Source organism: Equus przewalskii, chromosome 15, assembly GCF_037783145.1.
Source record: "Equus przewalskii isolate Varuska chromosome 15, EquPr2, whole genome shotgun sequence".
In the NCBI taxonomy this organism is placed as follows: domain Eukaryota; kingdom Metazoa; phylum Chordata; class Mammalia; order Perissodactyla; family Equidae; genus Equus; species Equus przewalskii.
The window spans coordinates 10996951-11015249 of record NC_091845.1 but is presented as its reverse complement, the minus strand read 5'-3'; the positions used below and the strand labels follow the sequence as shown (position 1 = coordinate 11015249).

General features: G+C 37.7%; 1 protein-coding gene across 13 annotated transcripts in view; it reads left to right on the top strand.

Moving 5' to 3' along the window:
- The window catches only part of GRM7 (glutamate metabotropic receptor 7), an 822228-nt gene that overhangs the window by 54402 nt on the left and 749527 nt on the right, over window positions 1-18299 (top strand). The gene's annotated exons all lie outside the window — the stretch shown is intronic.

Genomic DNA, 18299 nt, shown 5'->3' with positions numbered 1-18299 from the left:
CAACCAACAGCTTCTCCTTACCTGAATTAGCATGACCTGCCCTCTAGAATTTCAAATAGCTTTGCATTTATTAGAACACATGTATTTATTTTATTCTGAGGCTCAGGATGCCCAGTCCCTCACAAACTGGTGTAACAACAAATGTTTAAGTACAAATCCAATGCCATCTAATATTTGTTGACAGCTTACTGTGTACCAGGCTTTGCACTGTGTGCTTTGCATACTGTATCTTATTTAATAACAGACCTCCGAAGTGTGTGTTTAAGTTTCCTGCCAAAGACTCTGTATGCAAGGAACGACAGCCAGAGAAGACCAAAGTCTTATTTATTAATAGTGAGCCAGACCTTGTTACCTCCTTTTAGAATTCTAAATGAGGCCCTTTGCCTTCTCTCCCTCCCTTGCCCCCAAATCGCAGATGCCTAGATCACAGGACAAGCCTAAGCTAACATGCTTTATTCTCTAAATCAAAGGCTGAGATACTGGAACACACTGAGTGACATATTTGTCACTTTCCAATGCAATAACTCTACTCACTGCTCAACAGATGTTTTGATTATTGACCAAGAACATTAGTAATTCTTCTTCCAGGAATAGGAGGGAGGGGTAAGGCATCACATCTCCTGTTCCCTCCCAAACATGAGAAGGTGAAGCATATTGGGAGAGAAGTGTATCTCTTTATACCATGTTTTATTCCCTGTTTTATAGATGTGCAAACAGAAGATTGGAGAGGCTGAGTAACTTGTCCATGTCACCTAGCTTCTGCTTTTAACTTTTCTATTATTTGCTTCTCCTTCCTCACCTGCCAATTTGCCTTTTATACTGATGTCCTGAGAAATGGACCACAGTTCAAGATAGAAACTAACCACCGTAAATAAGATTGAAATGAACTTAGATTTCCATTAGCTAAGATAGTCACTTGTGTCTTTTAAGAGAAGTCTTCCACATTTTTAGCAGCCATGAGTAACCAATGATGTCCTTCAATTGATAAAATAGATAAGAATTCTCCAAGTGTACTACTCCATAGAAGAATCATATATTTCTTTAAGCCCTGTGTATGCTTCTGAAGTCTAGATTCTGAATTAAATAGGTTTCTGTTTTTCATAAAGGAAATGAATATGGGATTTCACTTTGTAAATTTATCAACCTTTTTTTTTTTCCCTAGCTACAAACAGTGACTATTGTTTAGTTGTCGGACATGGTAGAAACATCCGTATCCTGCAGAAAATGATAAATTTTAGGACCTCTAGCATGCATGTAGCTCAGAACTATAACAAGAGACTGAGGAAGACTAACATTCTAGAAAGTAAGTTACAAATCAATACTGAAATAGAGCTTAACTCATAATTCATTTGGAAAGAAGCTCAGAACATGATTGCCACTTATTTAATATTCTGCTCAAAGATGATGGAAACACTGTTGAAGCATGGTATTCTGACTGCCATTGGAATGGTCGAATTTCAAACAGCAGTGCATTAGATGTGCTCAAATGGGTAAAGAATGCTGAATAATTAAGTGAAGAGGAAATAGGAGACATGCATTCTAATCTTCTCTTGGCAACTGACAGGAATAATGTTGATTTTAAGCCCATCACACAATCATTTACTGCCTTGGTTTTCTCACCTACAAAATGAGGGAATGACTGTAGTTCTCTAACAATCCTTGCTGATCTTTAGTTCTATGATTCTAGAAGTATCTTGATTTAATACAATCTGAGGATTTATGCCTAAACTCTAGCAAGAAGAAAAATGTTCTTTTATTTCTAAAATGGACTTGACATTGCATTAATATAGCAAATGAAATCTTTTGAGAATTGTTCAAAGAATCACCAATTTAGAATTCATCTCCACTGTTGGTTTTTATTGTCTTTTTAAGTTTTACTGGATCTATAATAGGTTTTCCCCCCTGCACCTGGACTGGCAGACTGGGTGTTTGGAGAAATACATCAACATTTATTTTAGATACTGTGTTATCAGAGCCAACTCTGTGATCTTTGCTCTGTCTATAAATTATTTATTTAATTTGATGTGTTTTTCCTGGATTCATAGAATTTCCTTTTGTCATGATGTTTCTTCCCATTTATAGGTCTGTAAATACAGCTGATTAAACTGCTCTAATGACTGAACACATTGTCAGCTCTTTTGTGAGAAGGACGCTAGCCGTCTTCCTGTTCGTAGGCCTACTATATTTTCATTCATTTGCTTTTTTTCTGTTCACCCATCACAGTAGTGACTGTGGAGTAAATGATGATACTTAATGCTTATTTAAATTGGAGTCAGAAAACTTGAACTTTTCCTGACTTTTTAAATTTACTCGCTTCAAGGCAATGTACAACTCTCTTCCTTTCTCTGAATCTGGTTTCACCTTCTATATGGGAGTAATTATGCATACCACACAACATGGTAAACATGGAATAAATTCTTCCCATCTGCTACCATGATGGGGAAAATACTTGGACTGATTTTTACCTGATTTGGAGGTGCATGTTTGTAGTGGTCTATTTGCAAATATTGACTACATGCTATACAGTGGGACACTCTGAAGGCATCTCAAAGAAGTAGACAAGTATCTCCCAGAGCATCGACAAATAAAATAAAGTGAGAAGCATTTTGACTTTTCATCAGGAGAGAAATGATCTATGATATTAGTGTTTCTCAACTTCGACTATACATTAAAATCTCCTGGGGAGCTTTTAAAAATCTTGAAGTCTAGGCTGTAATTTATGCCACTTAAACATAAATTTCTGGGAGTTGGACTGAGGCATTGGTATATTTTAAGGTTTGCAGAATCTGATGGTCAATTTTATGTGTCAACTTGACTGCATCATGGGGTTCCCAGATGTTTGGCTAAACATTATTTCTGGGTGGGTCTGTGAGGGTGTTTCTGGGTAAGATTCCCATTTGAATCTGTAGATGGAATAAAGCAGATTGCCCTCCCCAAAATAGGTGGGCCTCATTTAATCTGTTAAGGGCCTGAATAGAAGAAAAAGGCAGAGGAAGGGAGAGTTCGCTCTCTGTGCCTGAGTGCTTGAGCTGGGACATCGGTGTTCTCCCGCTCTTAGACTGTGACTCACACCATCCGTCCTCTCCTTCTCAGAGCTACGCCACCAGCCTTCCTGGGTCGGCAGCTTATATTTTATATATATATTTACTTTATAATATATATTTAATATTAATTGCATATATTAAAGTAATTGCATATATTACCTGTTATACATATATATATATATATATATAAAATTATACATATCTCCTATTGGTTCTGTTTCTCTGGACACTCCTGACTAATATTCAGGATGATTCCAATACTCAGTAAAGATTAAGAACTGCTGTCTATGTTAAAATACTGTGCCTGAAGTATCACAAAAGTGGATGCTCTGACAGGGTAGGTCTGCCGCTTACATGGGCAACTCTATGAGAATGAGTAGCAATGTGGATCTTTTTCTTTTTAAATAGTGGCCAATCATATATATGAAAACACTCTGGGAGGCTACAAGACACTAATTAAAGGACCTTCTAGTATGTTAGCATTAAAACTCACTTCCAACACATTACTCAGTAGAAGGGATTCTGAGCCTGTAACATGGAAACCTCCACACCTGGATCATCTAGGGGTATGTAGGGAAGACCCCAAAACTGTTGAGATTTTCAGAGAACCCTTGTAACCCTTTTGGGGGTCGTGATATCAGGACTCATTGGTCCTTGGGTCTAGTTTTGTAATCTTAGGAGGGACTCACAGTTATACAGGAAGTTTGACATCTGAGACTTCTTTTCAGCTAGAAGTGGAAAAGACAAATGTCTTTCACTGAAGCAAGAAATAGAGGTGTAAATGGGAAAGACTGAGTCAGGAAAGAGAAAAGCAAAAGTAATCCATTTATAGCAGACTTGCTCTTGGGGCAAGCCCTAGACATATAATCATCTATATTTCCTATTTCAGGTTACATTGTATGCTTTGCTATATGGAAATATTTAACAATTTGCCTTCCACACATTTTAAATTCCATTAAAGAGATTCACGTCTGCTCATCTTTTGTTCCGTGAGAGCCCAGTCACTTAACACAGTCCCAACCCCGGTATTTGTTGAATGAATGAATGAGTCAATGAATAAATGAACATGACCTCCAACTCATTACCCTTCTCAAATCAATTACCTGCTTTATACCATAAGTGAGAAGATTATGCTGTCATCTTGTTAGGTCTCAAAGCGAAATATGATCTTGATTTTAGAATTTGATGTCATCTCTTCTTTCAACTCACCCAATGTAAGAATTTGCTCTATAAACCCAGGTTCTGGTCATCTAGGCTCAGTCTGATCACTTCCAATGACATGAATGCTCTACTGGTGAGTGAAGTCATCCTGTATGTGAACAGCTGTTATCTCTATAAGGGGCTTCCTTGTGTCTGCCTCCCTGAAGTATCCCACCCATTAGTCTTAGCTTGACCTGATGGAACTACAGAGAAAAATATTTCAATTTTAAATATGCATCTTAGCACTTTAGGTAGTTGTAGCCATTATCACACCACTGAAGTCTTCTTTCCTTCGGGACAAACATCCAATATTTTTTCCTATTAATCCTTGAAAGTGTATCTAGGCCCTTCACCATCTTAAACTGCCAGTGTTTGCACTTGCTTTTGTTTTAAAACATTGCTCCAAAAATGGTAGTGCTCAGAAGTGGATCTAGTGCTCCTGACCTGGATCACAATAGGACAACACACACACACAAAAGGGAAACTATATTTCTATTAGGTGTAATTCTTATATCATAAAATCTACACATGCTCATTTCAAATACATATGGAATAGTATAAAAATATAAATATTTTATGTTAGAATATAGATGTAGAGTAGTATAAAAAAAGAACACCAAAATCATTTAAAATAACCCTTTACCCAAAGAAAAGCCCTTTCAGATTCTTTCAGATCCGTTCATCTGTTTGCTTTTTTCTCTCCCTATATTGTGTCTGTGTTCATTTGTGTAAACATCACACAAACACATATGCATACGTGGTTTTACCTAAATAAAGATAGAGTATTTTAAACCTGTGTTTTAAAATATAAGTACTGCACATTATTATATGGCTATAAATTTAGTTCTACATTAAAGTTTGCAAACTTTTGGCTAATGGGTAAATTCAGCCCATACACATTTTACTTCCCCCCTGGGCCTGCACAACATTTGGAAAGCCTGCATCTTTTGCAGCTTCTCTGGGACAATCTTGTAACATGGGTGCACAGCCATACATTGATGTGGTGGAAGCTGAATGGCATGGGTTTCCTTTACACTGGGCCTTTGCTCCTCAATGGGCTTAGTCATCAGTGTTGCCTGTTTTTTACGAAAAACCTATAAGAACAGCCCCTCTAGGGTTGAGTTTGCATTTCCTGAACATCATCATTTTAACAGCTATAGAACTATATGGAATGGATGTACTATAATTCATTTCATAAATCCCCTTTTGGTGAACTTAATGTTGGTTCTATGTTTCTCCTGTTGTAAATAGTGTAGCAAAAATCTTTGTGGAGTGTGATCACCCTCTTGCTTGATGATCTTATGACAAACTTCTGTTCTAGATGTGGAATCACTGGGCCAAAATAGACTTAGAGCTTTTATAACCTGGGGTAATCTTTGAAACATCATCAGGCCCACAAAAACAGCCAGTGTTTTTCATTTGCACTGTGTTAAGCAATAACTTGACCAGTTCATTTGTAAAAACAAATTAAAAAGATAGAATTGTTCAAAAAATATAGTAATTAAATCAATATTTTATTGTAGAAAAATGGTAAATACAGAAAAATGTGAAGGAAAAAATAAACATACATGTATTTCCAGAACTTTGAGATATTATCTTTTCAATTTTTGCATTTTTCCCATTTATATATGCATATATATTTATATACACATATATATTTATACGCACTGATATTTTATGCACACGTGTAATAACGTTAAGATAGACTATTCATCTAATTTGTATTACATTATCACCTAACATTATGTCATGATATTTCTTGTATGATTTAATATTTTTCACTTGGATAATTTACATGTTCCTTAATATTCCAACATATGGGATCACTTATTTAAATAAACCCCTATTGTTGGACACACAAATTGTTTCTAAGTTTTTCTTTTTACAAATAATGTTCCACTTAATGCCATTGAACATAGATTTCTGTGATTTCTTCTAGTTACATCCTTAGAACAAATTTCTAATATGTAATCACTAGGTCAAAAATCCAGCTTGTACTCATTCAGACAATTTTTTAAAAAGTCTAAATTCGGACTTTCACATTGACAATTGTATCAATTATGTTTGTTTTACTTGTTTTGCTCTTTTATTTTTACCCTGTTGATAGATAGATATTTATTTTAATTTCATACATCCCTCATTGATCTTGTTGTCTCCCGTCTCTGCCTCTGCTAAACGCTTTTGCACAGTTTTGGCATTAACTGGGAATTTTGCCAAAGAGTCAATTCCAATTTCCTCAGATTGTTGCTCAGCACTGCCCCCTCCTCAGGTACTGAAAGATGCAATTCTAATGATTTGTTAACATTTGTTAGTATAGGTAAGATTAAGCCCCACAATTTTCCTGTGAGAACTTACTATTTGGGGTTGATTTCACTGGAATATCACAACACTACTTGCACAGTGAAGCTGTATCGCTATTCCATATGTGCATCACAGCATATGAAGAAGCAAAATCTGTGAAAGGATTTAAATATGAAAATAATTATGTAAATGATAAATATTATTTATTATTAAGTATAATTAATAGTTGTCAAGCAGATCCTTTTCTGCCAAATTGCCACATACCTTTCAGAGTGAATGCTTGTAATTAGTGATATTTCGATGGGGAAAAATGAGTTTTTCTGAACTTTTCCATCATAGCCCAGATATTGGCAGGCAAACAACTTGATAGAATCAATGAAAGCTTGGTTAAGCAGGTGACAATCTCTTTTTGCCCTCCAATCTTTCACTAAATGGCTTTTCCATGGATTGCAATCATTGAAAGGTTGTAATTGTAGCCTTCTGGTATATTTACCATTAGAAAATTTCCTTTAAAATGGAGCATGCTGCGCTAATAAGTAGGGGGTTTGTTGGCACTTGTTTGTCATTCACAATGATTAGTTTCCCCCATATTAGAACTGGTGCATAAAATGCCAGTTATAGTATTTTAAAGTAATTTTTCTATCTGCCTTTCCTGTTAGAAGCCTTGTTTAGGTGTTTGGTTAATGTCTTGCACCACCTAGCCTCTGCTAGAAACTGAAAGAGCTGCATAGGACACCCACAGCCCACTGAGAAAGCTGGGAAAACATTGGAAAGAGATACTGTTATTGGCAGCACTATCAATCTGTTCTATTCAGTGTGATATTGTTATTATAGCACATGCTGAGTTGTCAATAAAAATCAGAGTCAAAGCATTCAGTGTAGTTTAAGGAGGTGTGGTAAAGGGGTCATTTCAGTTATATGAAGATGGCGCATCTGGTTGGCAAGACAGCCCATCGTCATCTTTAATAAAGCACAGAGCTTCCGTTCTCCTTCCTTGTCCCCATTACTAATCTGTTTAGGTCTCCATGCCTTCCTGACCACCTCCCCCATCTTACCAGCTGCTCGTCTCTGTACTTGTTTTGGAATATCTGCTGGAGATGGCAGTGAGAGCACAGGGCCTGATCTCTGAAAAAGTGAATCAGTCTCTTAGGACCTACACAGAATAAAATGAGAATCAGGAAACTAGTGAAAGGGAATATGAGCTAAAATTGAATAATTATACCATGGTATCCTGTTTATAAAGATGATACATCAGACTTCCTGCCACATTATCACCAGCAGGTGTGCCGTTTTTTTTCCAGGGAAGAGAGAATAGATTTATGTCAATCTATTCATGCTTGGGATTCACAATGCACATTGTCCATAATTGTGAGCTAGAACCAGGGGAGGATACCAGTGGAGTATTTGGCGTCAGCAAGGTGGATTGGAACAGAAAATGCACTCCATACCTGGCTGTGTTTACAAAGAGAGACTTGTTAAAATGAGCATCTACAAGAAGATAAATATTGATTCGAATCGTAAGTGACCATAGGGAAGGTGGAAGGTGCTGTTAGGGTGACTGGGGGGCTGTTGGAGGGTATTTGAGTCCTAGATCATTCTAGCTTCAGCTGGGAACAATTCTCTCCCCTAAAGATAATCCACTCTTACTCAACCTTTTTAAAAGGCAGGCCCCTACAAATATGGTGTCTGGAGTAATCTCATTTTCTCCAACCCCTGTGTGGCTGTGGAATGAAATAAAGCTAATGTGCAGGCAAACAAAGGGTAGTGAAAATGACGAGCTCTGGAGTGAGACAGAACTGCATTAAAATCCCAACCCTACCATTTACTTAGTTATGTAAATTGAACAAGTTCCTTAAATTCTCTGAACTGCAGTTGTCTTGTCTGTAAGGTAGAAATACAGTCACTCCTTGCTGAGTTATTCTATGCATTATAAATAATATATGCCAAAGCCCTAGCATAGCACTGACATAAAACAGATACTCAAAGTGATGACTATTACTATAACTAAGGAAAAATACTCTATCCAATGTAGGCAGTCCTAAAGTAAAACAATATATAATAAAAACTTATTCAAAAGAACTTATAAGTAGGCAAGGGTTCCACTGATTACATGACTATATCCTGTGGCTAGGTCTCAGTACATCAGTTCATGTCCGAGGAGATTCTCAAAGCGTAGTATAGACAACTCATCTCCAATTAATGTCATCATAAGAACTAAACCTTTGTAATTCTTTGGTTTCGAAGTGTTTTATTTTTCAACCTTAATGATGCGTTAGAGTACTTCTTAGTTTAGCTTTTACTGAATTATGAATGCTATCGTTTTATGTCTAAGATACATAGTCACTCAATGCAGGTGGGGAAAAAATAAACACTTTAGACTGGCTGACTCTGGCTTGCTGGGGTTTTGGTCTCAGTACACAGATTAAGTGGTGGAGTCAGTAAAGCTGATGGGTTGGTCATTTCTAAATATACTAGGATTAGATCGAGGTGCTAATGTCCAACTGCATATACCCCTTCAGACGGTCTTTTTGGCTTGAATGTAAGGACATTTCTTCATCTGTATTCTAGAGAATATATTAGCTTGGCTGTCACAAGTGAAAACTGTGAAGTTGTTAAAGGGCACTCAGCGTTTCCCTCTTGGTCACTTCTCTCACCCTCAGGAGTAGCCTCAAATGCTAACTCCCATCAGTTATCGGGATGCTCCCTATTTTCCCACCATCATTATCTTCATCACCATCATCAGTATAATCCCTCCTATCAGTTCAGCACCTATAATGATCCAGGCTTCATATCCACGTACAATGCTCACTGCTTTATATATATATATATAAACTCAATTTTCTAGCTCTTCTCTCCTTCAAACAGCTATCAGATCCTTTCTGCATTAGGTAAAAACGATATTAACCACTTCAATCAGGAAGGGCAAAACAGCATCATCTTGAGTGTCCGTTTTGAATGATTGGTAGTGGCTGCCCAAGTACTGAGTTAAGAAAAATTTCAAGGCTCTGTCTAGCCTTGGTGGGGAAGAATGCCATGATTGATTAGAAATGTCTGCCTTGGGTGAAAGAAGAAAGAAGAGAAATAGGATGAGTGACATGGGACTGAAAGGATGGTGATTCTAAGGCTCACTTAATTTCGTTGCTCTTTATAACTTTCTTGGAGACAAGGATAATGTTTCCACCTTCCATCATGTTGCTGCCCTGTTCATTTCCAAATCATTCATTTATTCCTTCAATCCTCCATTTGTTCCTTCTGAGTGCTCCCTGACTCAGAAACTTCACACCCTCTGTTTCCTCAGCCTGGATGCTCTGCTGAGCTTCTCATACTCCAAAGTGGCCTCTGCAGGGTGGCCTCCTGTTTATTCTAATTCCCCCAGATTATGGCATGTTGCAACATCCTTCTCTTTTATGCTATCGAATCTATATGAATTTGTAATTATTCATTGGAATGTTTACTTGTGTGTTTATCATTTCCCTCACTGAACTCTGAACTCTGTGTACTCAAGAATCATCTCTCTCTTTTGACCAGCCATCCTGTACCCAGCACATACATCTTGGAGAGAGTAGACATTTAATACATATTTGTTGAAACAATGAATGCACTAAACTTTGGAGATTCAAAGTTAATAAAACAAGGATCCTGCCTTCAAAGAACTCATATTCTAGTGAAGTGGAAAGTTGATTAAGTAAATGATTATCACGCAGTTGATAAAAGAAATACAGGTATAAGGGATTATCACTGCTGAGTGAGGGAACAGGTGTTGGGGAAGCATCCCACAGGTGATGTTAAGATTGGGTTTTGAAGAATAAGAGCAAAAGTGGACCTCAATAAAATTACTAATTAAGAAAAATCAAATCATGTAACTGTGCCATCTTTTTTAATGATATATTCCACCGTTAAAGTTTTTTTTAAATCAAATCCCAGATATATTGACATATACCTGTAGTATTGCCCTAAAACATTTTAAAAGAAATATAATGGATATCTTGCCTACAGAGGGCACAATTAGGCTTTTCTCTCAAGGATATTCTTGGCCTTAACCCTTTATCCTGCTTTCTACTTGATATATCTGCTAATTGTTCTGACTCAGTGGCCTTGATGGAAGCTCTCTGTCCATTTGCAAAAGAGTCAGTGGGGATTATGTGAGCAGGAGTTTTCTGGAATTTTAATCATAAAATGGCTCAAGCATCTCCAACAGTTAGGGGACGTGTGGTAATAGTGGAATAATTTTGAGGAGTGAGATTGCATTTGTCTTTTTAGATTTTAATATACGACTTGGGGATAATAAAGGAAAAATCGTTACTAGTACAGCAAGGGATATTTAAAATAAAAGATGGTTTTAGATACACCACTAACTTTCTTACAGCTTCAGTGATAAATTGTTAGGTATTATACAGATGGTAGCAGGAGCTAACATGCCCCTTTGCAATTGAAGAGTTTCTAGAAATAAGCTGGAGTTTTTTGGCTTGGTCTTTTTTTTAATAAGTGAAGAGGAAAGAAGGAAGCAACGGATAAATTCAGTTCATGAGTTGAGGTGAATTAAACTCCGCCTCACCTTATAAGGTGGAGTTTAATAAAATATAGGAAAGAAGGCTGAAAGGCAGCAGTCATTAAAGGAAAAAAGAATGGCTTTTATAATTATATTATAGCACCTTAGAGAGCTGTAGTGCCTTGCGTAGGGCTCAGAAATTTCTCCAAAACATGTTCCTTCACCTTGACTCAACCATGTGCAGAGAAGAGCTTCCTTGCTGTGTTGGTAAAGCAGGATCATATCTGGGCTTTAATTAGATCCAAACACCATTGCAGTTCTGTGTGAACTAGTATGTCATATATAGATAGAAGCAGAAACAGTGTTTAAATCAAATCAGTGCTGCTTAATTTAAGATGAAAGCTATCCAATAAATCTTAAATTAAAGTGGAAGAATTTATGCAAATCAATGCCATCTTCAGCCCCTATTTTCTTTGGAGTACAGGAGGCTGCTGGTGTAAAATGTGGCTTGCAACTTGCTTAAGTTCAAACTAAAATAGGAGCAAGGGGAAACAAAGTAACTGCAAGATCAAACCGGAAGTGTTAGTTCTCTTCTCAAAAGAATGAAGATCAAGTCTGTGTCTGAAACCTGTTTTGTAATCAAACAGGCCTCATTTTACCAACTTTGTCTTTTTAGGAAAAAATGGCAATAAACAAAAGTTTTGTCAGTCATTCTCAAACTCAGGTATCAAATTGTGCCAAAGTCATACTCAAGAAAGATTAAGCCAGAATAGTCACTATTTTATTAGTCAATATAAATGGCAAGAAACATTGACTTACAAACTTTTTTAACTAAGTGATTATATAGAGAAAGAGCTGATAGGATTAGGGTGAAAAGTTAAATAAGCCCAAGATCAGGGCTAAATGGGGCAAGCTAAGGAGTTTTCAGAGCTAAGGCAGGACAAATGAGTGGCTGGCAAACTCACTCTCTGTGTATGGGAAGGAACATTCTTCTTCTTCTTCTTTTTTTTAAAGATTAGCACCTGAGCTAACAACTGTGGCCAGTCTTTTTTTTTATTCTTAAAGATTGGCACCTGAGCTAACAACTGTTGCCAAACTTTTTTTTTGTTTTTTCTGCTTTATCTCCCCAAATCCCTCCTGGTACATAGTTGTATATCTTAGTTGCAGGTCCTTCTAGTTGTGGCATGTGGGATGCTTCCTCAACGTGACCTGATGAGCGGTGCCATGTCCACGCCCAGGATCTGAACCAGCGAAACCGTGGGCCGCCGCAGCAGAGCACACAAACTTAACCACTAGGCCACAGGGCCGGCCCCGGAACATTCTTCTTGTCTGTCATTAGGCACGATGGGCCATTCTATCAAAGCCAGGATGGGCTTGACCACTGATACGTCCTAGCTTGACTTTAATGTATTACTCTTTCATTCACTAGGATGCAAGATCTTAAAGCTTCTAGAATGGTGTCTAGGACATAAGAAACACTCAAATATCTGTTGAATGAATGAATGAATGGACCATAAGAAGGTTTATTTGCTAAGAGACATGCAGTGATATTTGTTCATTCCTTTCTTTTTCATTTATCATTCAACAAGTATTTTTTGACTATCTGTTCCATGTCAGGACTGTGCTGGGCAGGGATACAATAGTAAGCTACAACAGCAACTGCCCCCTGCCCTCTTGGAATTTAATTGAATTGGGAGAAACCAATACTGAAAAAGAAAACTAACCAGTGATTATGTGATTACAGTCTGAGTTTGGTCCATATTAAAGATTGTGGTACTTATCTTAAAATTAATATGAAGATGTGGAAGGATTTTAAGTATATATGAGTACTTGTAGGTCTCTGCAGGGAGGCCTGACTGGATATGTCTTTGGAAGAGATTTGACTGACTGTAGTTGTGAAGAACAGATTTGGAGGAGGAAAGAGTAGACGTAGACATCACTAGGTTGTTGCAATGCAGGTGAGACATAATGTAGTCTAGATGAGGGTGGTGAAAACAAAAGTGAGAGATACACAGATTAGAGATAAATTTAGAAGGGAGAGATCAATAGTACTCAGTGAAGTTTGGATTTAGTGGCAGGTTTTCAAAGGCTCCTGGATTTCTGCCTCACACGATGTTTACATCATGATCTGAGAAAAAGGAATATTGAAAGATGACCAACTTTTTTAGGGTAGAAGGGTTGATATCATTGGTTTTATCTTACATGTGTTGAGTTTGGTGATTGTTTGAGATGCCTCAAACTTTGAAGATATTGAGTAGGTAATTGGATATATTATGGGTATAGATCTGAGATTGCTCTGAAGATAAAAATTGAGTCTTTGATATAGAGATGAAACTAAAGTTGTGGTCATGGATAAGATTACTAAGGAAAAAGCAAAAGGGCCAAGGGCTGTAATTTGATGGGCTCCAACAATTAATAGCTGAACTACAGAAGTTAAGCTTGCAAATGAATCTTAGAGAGAGTAATTGAGAAATAGGAAAAAAAATAGAAAACTGGAAGAATGTGGTGTGAAAGATACCAAGAGGAAAGTGTGTTTCTTGAAAGAGGGAGATGTCAGCAATATCATAAACATATAAGAGGTCAAGAAGATGAAGTAAAATTCCTATTGGATTTGGGGTGTCATTTAAGACCTTAGTGATAGCTATTTGGTTCAGTAATAAGTCTAGAAACCAGATAGAGTGAATGGGAAGTAAGTAAAGGGAGTCAGTAAACAGAGAGGAGGAAGGTTCTTTATATTAGTCAGGATTCTCATTATTTTACCTTGGATCAAAAGAGAAATTAAAATATAAGGATACAGAAGGTATCTCAAAAACCCAAGGGCAAGGCTGCAACCACATCTCAGGAACTTACAGGATCCAGGGAGAGGGGCATACTTAGAGACCAGGAAATCCTGTCTCCATTTCCTTAATACTCTCTCTGCATATCTGCCTCACTCCTACACTGAATTTCGTTGCCTCTTTGTGCACAAGTTAGAAAGTAGAAACTACTGTCACTTACGAGTTTACTCCTCCTTTCAGAATAACAACCAGACTGACACTGGAAACTCTCAGCCCTACTCCCAAGTTCCCCAGGGCTCATTATCATTGGCTCAGCTGGGTCACACCCGATTATCTGCAGCTAGAGGGCATGGCACAAGTACTGCTGTGCACACCGTAACCATGCAGATAGAGGACAGGGAGAGTCAGGTCCAATGAAAGGTTATCAGGAAGACATGTCTATATTTGCCTGCTGTGGTGAAGAACTTTTCAGAATTTGTTCCAAAGGCCCCTTGCATCAGAATTGCTGGGTGTGCTTTCTAAAAACGACAGCTATCAGAATCTTATTCCAGATCTACTCCAACAGAACCTCTCCAAGTGAAGCCCTGGCATCTTCACTTCTAACAGGTCCCTTGGATGGCTGTTAATTCACACTAAAGTTTAGGAATCAGTGCTCTGGAAGAAAAATCTTGGTTTTAGTGATTATCCACCACCTTCAGATATCACACTTTCTTAAAACCTCCACTTGTGTCACATCTGTTTCAAACCTGTGGCACTAATCTGGAATTGGAACTCTGAATTACCTTTTTCCCATGTGTGGAAAAGCTCCAAGCTGAATCTATTAGGAATGTGGAAGACGTATCTATAGTCAAACTTTCTGAAAATAGTTTGAACTGTTCATACCTGAATGTGATATTGAGCATAGAGGCTTTATATCCCTTGTATAATTTTTTCTATGCCATATGTAATATTAATAGACAGACTTCCCTTCACAAAGTTGGCAATACTGTAAGCAAGTTTCTTTTCTATGTTCTTGTCCATCTACTAGGCCTTAAAAGTTTGCCCACTTCCATCTCTTTCATATGTCCTTACTCAGCCTCTTTGAATATGTCGTACCAAAGAATCCATACCCACCCTTTCTGCATACTTTCTATTTGAAATATAGCTAAAAGAATAGTTTCAACTAATTTAGGCCAATTACACTGCTTTGTGGCAGTTTCCTTTATGTTTCCTCCACTGATTTAGAGTGTCATTCCTTAAAAAACACTTAACCTTGACGTTCTTGCCCCTGAGTAGAATTAATTGAATATGTCAATAGACTAATCACCCTTCTTCAAGGTTCTCAGCGCACATTAGCATTTTAAAAATTCTGAGAATCTCAGTAATATGCAAACCTGTCCCCCTTTGGTTCACTGATCATCCCATAAACTTATTTAACCTTGCATCAAATCCCCCCCGTCAAAGCACTAACTAACACTCCTAGAAAATACATTAAACATAGCTGATTTGGAGAAGTAGAACTTGATCCACATCATTCTTCCAGTTAGAGGGAATGTTTTTGGTAGTAGAATGAAAGAGAAATTGGTAGAGACAATTGAATGATCCCTTTTTCTTGATTCCACAAAATGAGTAAGACCGATTATGTCCTTAAACGTGCAGCATCCACATCGCACGGTGCTTACACTTTATGCTGTAATTAAATATAAAGTAAAAGTTATAGAGTGAATATTAAGTTTATTGAGTAGCTGAGTGATAGTTTTATCTGTTTTTTACAAAGAGAATCTATTTATTTACATTTACATTGCAGAAATATGGCAATGATCCAAGAAAAATGTGAAATTAAACTTGTAATCTCCCACCTGAAGAGATCCATTATTAACATTTTAATATATATTCTCTGTGCCAGGTTTTTATTTATTGCCTCTCAGCTCTGGATTCATCCCTTTTACCTGCTTTATGAAAATAGATATGAGTCCTTGGCCCGCTGATGCTAGTGTGATATTGGGCTTTACTAATAGATGGCGCTGGATGGACATTACAGAAGGAAAGGTTTTTCTTCCTGGTTCAGGTGTGCCTGCTTGAAAGGCTCCTGCAGCACCTGTGACATTCCTAGTACCCAGACTGGCAATGCATGCAATTTCTCTAGCAGTTAGGGTTTCTCCAGCACCCAGCTCCTGCAGCCCTGAGGGCTTCCTCAATGTCCTCCTGCTCCCACAGTGCACATGACTTCTCGCCTAGCTGGGTTCCACGGTACAAGGCAGCCAACAGCTTCCCCTACCATCTCCTACCAAGAACTTTTTGTAGTGAAGTGCCTCCAGTAAGAAACCTCCCATGAATAGCTTTCCCTGGAACCCTAAAAAGTGGATTTCCAGCAAGTTGCAGAGGGCATATTTCCAAAAAGTTCTACCATGAGGCACCCCAGCAACTTCTCTACCAACCAGTGAGCCATGGTCCTGCTCTCTCCAACTAGGTTTGGACCTCAGCCCTGTGGGAGGGGACGGGGGCTTCTTTCTCAGCTGGATGGTTGGTGGCTATTCCTTAGTTCTTCTATTTCTATATATTTTAGGGTTCCCTTTACTTGTCACTAACCACTCCCTCACTTTTCCAATGCCCTGTCATAGATAATAGTTTTTTCCTTAAACTTTTCATACTCAAATTACTATGTGGTTTTTTCCTCCTGGTTGGGCACACAATAATAACTAATAAGTTCCCTAATTTAGTATTGGTTCATGCATTATTGCTTTAATTTTAAAAAGAATCATGAACCACTTTGTTTTACAACATTCTATGAGTTTCTACGTCATTATTTTAGTGTTGCATAGTAGTCCATATGGTAGCAGATACTTCATTTCTTTCTACTATCCCCTATTGTTAGATGTATATACTGTTTTCACTTTTCAAAATTGTACACAATGCTCTGATGAACATCTTTCTTCGCATCCTCTACTCACATCCATGATTATTTCCTAGCAATTAACTCTTAGTCACTTAGACATTTTACTCAGCGGCAACTGATGAATACAACACATAAAGTGCTTTATATATTTCCAGGGGGGGTATTGAACAGATCATTTAGTGGTATAATGAAACATCAGAAAAAAAGTGAGTCTCTGCAAAACTTTCATAGCAGGATTCTGAGAAATCCTTCATGTAACATAAGAACTAAAACTAGATATGAGATTGAGCCATTAAATATCAATTATCATAAATCATTTCTAGCTGCTTCTCTGATTAAATGTTTTCCTTGTGTTTTACAATTGGGGAATGCACCTCATCCAATGAGTGGTAAGTGGGAAAGGAATAAATTATTCAGAACATCTTGGTTGTTCTCAGAAGGGAGAGCTTTGAGAAAGCAAGGTGTTAACCTAAATATCTTAAACAGGTTAGGCTTGGCTGATTTCTTGCACTTACAGAAAAGAATCTCTGTAGCTTCAGCTGGAAACCCTGGCTCAGTGGTTGTTTTCCTGACCTGACTGCATCCCTGGTATAAACAGTCTCAGATATTGAGCTAAATGTACTTGAACTGCTGAGGATCTTTCAGGTTTTTTGAACCAACAAGGGAATGATCATTGAAAATTCTCTCCCACCGGGAAGTACACGGGGACAGTCCCTTCGAGAACCAGGCATGCTTCAGAGACCACTCCTGAAAGTGGTCGTCGTAATTCAGTGTTTGCTCTGATTTGCTCAGATATTTTCTGAATGAACTGGTGGAAATACTAGTATTTGGTGAGCCATTTGGTGGTTTGCAAGTGAAGCTGTGCAAATTTCAGAATGAGGAGATAATCACAGTATAATTATAAAAATAGACATACACATGGCATCGTTGTCATGGTCATTATCATCAACAAAGCAATCACTATCACTTATTGAACACCTACTGTGTAGACAACAAGCCTCTTATTCAGGGATTAGTTTAGTTAATCTTCACAAAGCTCTTAAGAAGTAAGTACCAGCAATATCCCCATTTTACAGAAAAGGACACTGAGGAAGAGAAAAGTTAAGAATTTGCCTGTGATTACACAGTTATCCATCTGTTCAGCCAGTGCACAAATTGGGCCATCTGACTCCAAGATCAGGTGAGTACAGTGGCCTGAGTATTATGCTTTACTGTTCCCCCATATTTAGGAGCTAGAAGAAATTGAATAGCGGAACTTAAAGAGACTCTTCCTCCACCTCATTCAACTTGTTTCATCTTTCATTTCAGTGAAGTCTCTGAGAGACTTAATGTATCATGTAGTATTATCAAGTAACTGCATTTTCCCTTAATTGACCATTTTGAACTGAATTGCTTGGATTTATCAGATGTTTTATAGTGCAATGTGGTCTATAGAGGCTAGCTAATATCAACCCCTTTTCCACCATCACCACACCTGACAAGTAAAGTTCATATGTATGACATTCTATCATGTGCTTATCCAGAATTAATATGTGAAGCTGCCTAAGTAAAAATCTGTAGTTTTTGCACAGTTTCTTCCAGGCCAGCTGTAACTCCATTCCTTTGTGTCCCAC